General features: G+C 39.6%; 1 long non-coding RNA gene across 1 annotated transcript; it reads right to left on the bottom strand.

Annotated features, from left to right (window-relative positions):
• Window positions 1-2,918: 2,918 nt before the first annotated feature.
• Window positions 2,919-6,688, bottom strand: LOC109320964. Its single transcript, XR_002103902.1, has 3 exons — window positions 6,589-6,688; window positions 6,424-6,498; window positions 2,919-3,755 (listed from the first exon to the last, which is right to left on the bottom strand). It is a non-coding gene; the product is annotated as an uncharacterized LOC109320964 (long non-coding RNA).
• Window positions 6,689-6,907: the final 219 nt, after the last annotated feature.

Here is a 6,907-nt window from a genome sequence, read left to right as displayed (position 1 = left end):
ATTGTCAAGTCTGTGTGTACATCATGGGGTGTTTAGTGATGGGGTTAATGCAGGGACACAGATGTGTCTCTTTTGCCCTACCCCATGCTTCCAGCCTGCAGCTAGCAAATGGCGTGGAAGGGGGAGAGAAGATTTTAAAGCAACTTGGAAGCCTACCAGTCCCTCAATCATTATAATCAAATATATTCTAAATGCCTATATATTTTGGCATTTGATTTTGGGGGGTTTTTTTTCATGGAAAATCAGACCTTCCCCTGCCACATTCAATTAAAAAGATGTAGGTCCATCTGTGGCTGCTCACTTATGTGATTTGTGGCACTAAGAAGACCCAATATGTCAGTACTCTGTCCATCCCCAAGCCATTGTCCCTCACTTCTAAGCCACAGCCCCTCCCCCAGGGCTGCTGGTGCCCCTCATTCATGACACACAGCTCCCTGCCCTCCTAGTGACCTGTACTCCTGACCCATAGTCCTCCACCAGTTGCTGCCCTTCACTCCCAAGCCACAGCCCTCCCAGACCTGCTGGTGCCCATCACTCCTGACCTTCAGCCCCTTCCCTCTCTTGGCCCCGGCAAAGGGGCCCCCAGCTTCTCCATCCCTCCTGGGCTGGAGCACAGCAGCTGTGGGAGCTTTAACTCATGCAGGCAGCAGTGGAGCAAGTCCAGCCCCAGTGAGGGCTGGAGGGAAGAAGATGGGATGCTTGTGGTACCCCCAATTCTGGGCTGGGGCTCCAGTGCTGTGCCAGGTGGCCTGGATGCAGCCTTCCTCCTGGGTAGGGTCTCCCAGCCACCCTGCCCCTGAGAGCATGGGCACCAGTTCCTATGCTGCTAGCCTAGCCATGGAGCTCCTCACCACCCCTGAAGGGTTCCCTTAAACTGGAGGGGCAGAAGCCCCCACCCTCACCCCATGGCAGCTCTAATGCCCAAAACACCCTCCGTCAGTGCCAGCAGGCACCCGTCCCTGCACGCATCCATCCCCTCCACACATCCCTGCCACACACACAGAGTTACATGGCACCCACCAGCCCCCAGACAGTCCCCAAGCTCTGTCCTCCAACCCCTTCCCTCCATAGTTGTACCTGTATCCAGCTGCTGGGGCTGCTCCCATCACCCTGGCACCCCCTGCCTCCAATCATCCTAAGCAGGTTCTTGCAGGTTGGAATGCTGCCAACCTGCAAGCATAAACTCATGGTTTTCCGTGGTTTTCCCCTTTAAAGAGAAAAATCTGCTTTTCAAATGAGGAAAAAAAATATTTTTCCACAATAAACAGAAAACCCAGATCCTTGCTCATCACAAAACCACACTTATATTCCAAATGGTCCTTACATGGATTTAGCGGGTTAATTAAATGCCTATCATTTGAAAGATCTTTTATTGAAGAATAAAACTACACTGATCAACATATTGTGCCCTTTGGCATTTTTAACTTTTTTGTTATCTGATTATGATTTTGGTGCAATTTGAGTCAAAACTGTAAAACTAATTGTTCATTTACTTCCAAGTTGCTTTAAAATCACATTTCTGTTGTTTTAGAAGTGAGAATCTTCTTTAATGTGAAATATAGTGTGTGTGTGTCTATATATCTATTTAGATAGCTAGATAGATAGCTAGATAGATAGATAGATAGATAGATGTAAGTCAGGAACTCAGGTTCAGATTCTGTAAAGACTAAAAAAATGGAACTAAGTAGTAAGAACAGTAAATTTTACACATATAAATGGTTGGATTCATAGCCCTTGAAAGTGAAACGCTGACTTTAAAACATGTACAGAACAAAGACTGAAGATGAGTGACTGCCCACATTAACACTCATCAATGTGCTGGTGGAACAATACCACAGACTGAAAAAGTGGTTCATTCTGCAATGCCCATTCAGACACTGACCCCGGTGTTTTGAATGTCAGCAAGAATACCAATTACAATGATGGGTTTTATTATATGATGCCACCTATCTACAAGGTACTGGAATGAAGCCATCAATTTGTATAAGCAACTAAAATGCTATTAGATTATAACAAATTTTGTCTAATAATAATTATAATACTTACCAGCTATATTTAGCAGTCTTCATCTTCTAAGTGCTTTACAAACATTACCAGACGAAGCTGGAATTGAACCACTGACCCAGAGGTGAAATGCTGTTCTTTCAGATACTAACTTCTAAATACTAAGGAAAATCCAGGGGCACTAAGTTAAATTAAAGAACAAGGTGGTAATTGAATTTTTTTATTTAGAATACAAACTAAATTGGCAAAAAGCGCAAATGAAGGAGCTATCTAATGGTAAAAACAGGGAATTTGTGCAACTCTGACCCAAGGATTCTGTTCTGCTGCTGACACATCATGTGATTTTGCACAAACCATTTCATATCTGCCCTTGCAAAATGCAATTGTTTATCCTGAGCTATAAAGATCAGTCAGTTCCCATGAGTCTGGGTATGGAAGGCAGGTATAAACATGGGAGTAGGAGAAGGAATCAAAGGGGAATAACGATAGAGGAATAAGTGATTCTATAATTCATGGCTAAGTATGAGCAAAAATGGCAGCAGGAAAAGAACTGAGGATGTGTCTATTCATGGTTGGTAGGAGGAGAATAGCAGGAAGTGGATTTGATACAACAGTAGATGTGTTGAATGAGTACTGTCACAGTTTGACAGTTACACATGACTAGAATATCAGGGCTAGGGACAGACGTTACACATAAACTGGTTTAAGTGATCAGAAACTGGTTCAAAACTATAACAGAACAGATGTTCAGTGCACATAAACCAGTTTGAAAATGGCTGAAACCAGTTTGAGATAAACCTGGCTGAATGTAGTACCAGACTTAACGGATTTGGGTCAAGCAAGTTTTTGTAATGTCTGTCCCAGACCCACGAGGGCATGAGTAATAACAACAACAACTATTATCATTATTATTGTTCTGTTATTATAATTATAGTTGTTGCTGTTGTTATTAAAAGGTTCTCTGTTTGGAAGAATGGAACTCATGAGATTTGGATTAGATTTCTGCCTTTGCCAGAGACTTCTTGTATGACGTCTGCTGCATTACTTGGTCTCATTTTCTCAGCATCGGTATATCCAACTGCAGTCTGTTGAAGGTGAAGGTGCTCCTCATTTTCAAATATTAACCTGTCTAGCTTCCATGCATCATTTTGGTCAAGTCATATTTCTTTTAGCTGCATTCTTATGTCTTTGTTCATGTTGAATTGTATATGTGCTACAAAGTGTGACGAAAGTTATGAGATCTTTGTCTTCTTTGTCTTTGTAGAACAGAAGGTAACAGTCTTTCTGATGAGTCTTTTTCTAGTTATATTGTAAACACTTTGAGACAAAGACTTTTTGATAAAGGACTATTTCAAATTACAATAAAATCTAATATTAAAGTAATTTACCATATCATCAGGATAACAAATATCTTACCCTGTGTTTAAATATATGTAAATATATTTCTGATTGGTCTAGAAGAATTGGAATCAATTTTCTTCAGAAATAGGAAGTACTCCAAAAATTAAGAGTATGTTTAGTAGTCAATATTTTTCACATAACAATAACTACAGCAGGCTTATTGAAAAATAAAATGCAAGGCTAATGTAGATTTCTTTTTTTAATTGCTTACTGATATAATGTTCATTATTGCTTCTTCGAAGGCAGTATCACTATTGTTCATTGCATGCAGTGACAGTGTGACATATGATGTTTCCTATGTATTGGGAAGTGTGAATTTATAAAGGTAGCTTATTGAAGAGGAATTTAATCTGTGGAAATAAATAGAAAGTACATAAACATCATCATTTCCCATTTGTAATGGAAAGGGTTTACAAGAATTAATAGTTGTATATAAAATATTTTCAAAAGTGCCACTAATGTTCTCTAGAATTGTTAAAGAAACCCATTACAGAGAATAAGAGGAACAAATGGGAATACACAGAGAGGGAAATTTGGTGCATTTTTCACACATAGTGTTTTCAGCAGGAAGGATTGGGATGGCTAATAACTATATGGAAACCTATGGGAAATGAAATAGGAGTAAGTGAATAAGCTTTTAATAAACCAAATGATTGTAATCCTCATGCAAATAATGGTCCCCATATTACATAAGTGTCAATGGACAATTCAAGGACATTCAAATAAGGCCAACTGGAAAACAGACAAGTGGTACATAGCACAGCGTGGGTAGAAAGAGCCACAGGGAGTTTAATACAGAGTGTCTTAAAAGAAAAGGAGAATGGGCACTAAGTTTCAAGTTGTTGAGCTATTCTTAAGAAATAGGGGACGTGTCTACAGGAGATGCTACATTGCTGTAGCTATGTGCTATAGCGATGTAGCATTCGCATGCAAAAACGGTAACACTGCAGCTATGTCACTGTAGCAATGCACTCCCTTGCTATAGTGCATCACTACAATGATGTAGTAGCCAAAAATAACCACACCACTGACCACCATCATTTAGTACTTCCTAATGTATTAAATTACAGTACTAAATAAATAAAGTACTAAAGCACATATAAACATGCCCACTGAGCATAATACAGTGAATGAGAACTGAGTTGACTTGGGGCCTCAGGGAATATACTCCATATATTCTGGATCTCATGGCAGGTGAAGACAGATAACAAAGTAATTGCAAATAGTTCCACATTACTGACATTGTAGGAGAAAGAAATCCTAAAGTAAAAATGTAAATGTAGATATTAAGATCCAAATTCTATTTTTAGGTATGTAAGTGGGCTTAGGCACCTGAGTGCTGTCCTACTCTTCCCTTTCATGTTGCCAAAAATCCATTAGTGCATTTATTTTCTAACACACAATTACCTTTCCTTAAGATTGAGTCACAAAAATGAAGTGAGAAGTTGAAGGACTCCCACCGACGTTTGCCATCATCTGTTTTTCAGGGACTTGAGCAAGGTGAAATAGAAACACATTGGGTTCTTCAATCCACTTACAGGCTAATATGTGGAATAGAATCTGGTTTAAGTATCAGAAAGCTGACATGCAAATACCAACTGCATGTATTTTCTAAGCTAAACACTAAGGTAGATTTCTTTTTTTAATGGCTTACTCATATAATGTTCATTAGAGCTCCTTGGAAGGCAATATCACATTCTTCATTGGATGCAGTGACAGGGTGACATATGATGCTCCATATGTGTTAGGAAGTTATTTTCATAGAACTTCATTAGGAAAATTTCTACAAGTTCAAGATGGATTTTTTGGTCAAACCCAGAGCAAGAGAGACCCACCCCTCAAGTCAGAATACTCTGATTTATAGAAGACCCACATTCTAGTCTCTTCTCTACTAAAGTCTCTTTAGGGGCCAATGAATAATGAATATATTTCTGCTATAAAATCAAGTAGAGCAGACACTTAAGTATGGGTCTCCCATATTCTATGTGAGTGCTATGACCACTGGTTATTGACTATATGAGGTGACTCTCTAATTACTTCATTATAAAAACACAGCACATTTTGTGTTTTGGTGCAAAACAAAGCCACATTTAAAAATCTATTTATTTTCCATTAGCCAAAGTGCCTTAGTGCTAAACAAGCACCAGAACTGCTAAGAGGGACCTTTCTTCTAAGGTAATTGAGCTCCCTTTTCCTTTTCCCCAGAAGCAGACATGGCACAGTATGTAGTCCTGCAAATTTTCATATCATGCTTTATTTTTATTTTTCCGTTCTGTGGACATAAGGGTGGGAGAGTCATTCTGTCTCCATGGTCTGTTCAGTAAGGAAGAGGGACCAATTAGGGGCATGGTTCTTGGCTAATGGTGCAAAGTAACAACTGGTACAAACCAAAAAGCAATAACAAATTTATCCATTGTAGGATGGTGAGGTTATTTAAAAAAAAATGATGCAGAGGATCATACACCGGCAATTTTGTTCAGTGCCAGGACCACACAAAATAAAAATGTATTCATGTTAATTTTGAGCCTCTAGGCCCTCAGTGATGGGGTACTACACTCACCAATGATTAATTCAGCAGCTTGGCAGGCAGTAGTGCTTTGCTTGCAACAGTGCCAAGGGGGGCTACTCAAGCACAGAGACTAATCTCAGATAAAAAGCTGTGAGGAAAAGTCACAGAGAGAAGGCAGTGTTCAGCCTTTGCCTTTCAGGGACATACAGGAAGGCAGGGTGGGGGTGCAATTCTTAGCCACATAATTTACCTGTTGCATCTTAGCATGAAGACAAGCAGGTGCATCTGCATGGACATTTAGGCAGTACTACAGAGCAATGTTTTTTGTCACCTTTCAAAGAAATAGAAAAGCTCAATTTTTTATCTTCCTTATGCCATCTCTGTCATTGAGAAAACCTCCCATTTTATTTTAATCATCAGTGGGTACAAATAGTGTTAATTGAAGGAGCTACCTTGATTTACTTCAGTTTATTTTCTAGCCCCTTCTTTTCACTTAAGGTGTTTCTTACCTGAGGGTAAGAAGAGTTCAAACTGACTGCAGCATGTTCATTCCATTTGGAAAGTGTTTCCTCTGGCTGTTCCTACTAGAAAGAGAGAGACAGAGGCAGGCTCAGCAGGAGAGGGACGCTTGTGAATTCTGTTGCATTCTGGAGAGCATGTAGGTTAATCATTACCTTAAGATATTGGGGCAGATAGAGCAGTCAGGTTGTGAAGCATTCAGATCAGAGGTGACTTACCGTGTGTGAGCTGAATGTAAAGAAAAGAGGGAATAAGATCTGAAAAATTAGGTTAATGCCTAGCTATATTTTATAGAACTGTAAATTTTTAAGTAGAGGTTTTCAAGATTTCAAAGGCCAGATGCCTTCATATCATTCTTAAAAAAAAGCCTTCCTAACATCTTTAAGATCAGGATAACTTTGATTCCAGATCTCCTAGTCCTTTGCAGACTGTTTTCTGTTACTTTTTGAATAGATAGAAGTGTTTACTGTGGGA

The sequence above is a fragment of the Crocodylus porosus genome, unplaced genomic scaffold (assembly GCF_001723895.1).
Source record: "Crocodylus porosus isolate Cpor-Errol unplaced genomic scaffold, CroPor_comp1, whole genome shotgun sequence".
Classification (NCBI taxonomy): Eukaryota; Metazoa; Chordata; order Crocodylia; family Crocodylidae; genus Crocodylus; species Crocodylus porosus.
This window is presented reverse-complemented; position numbering and strand designations above follow the sequence as displayed.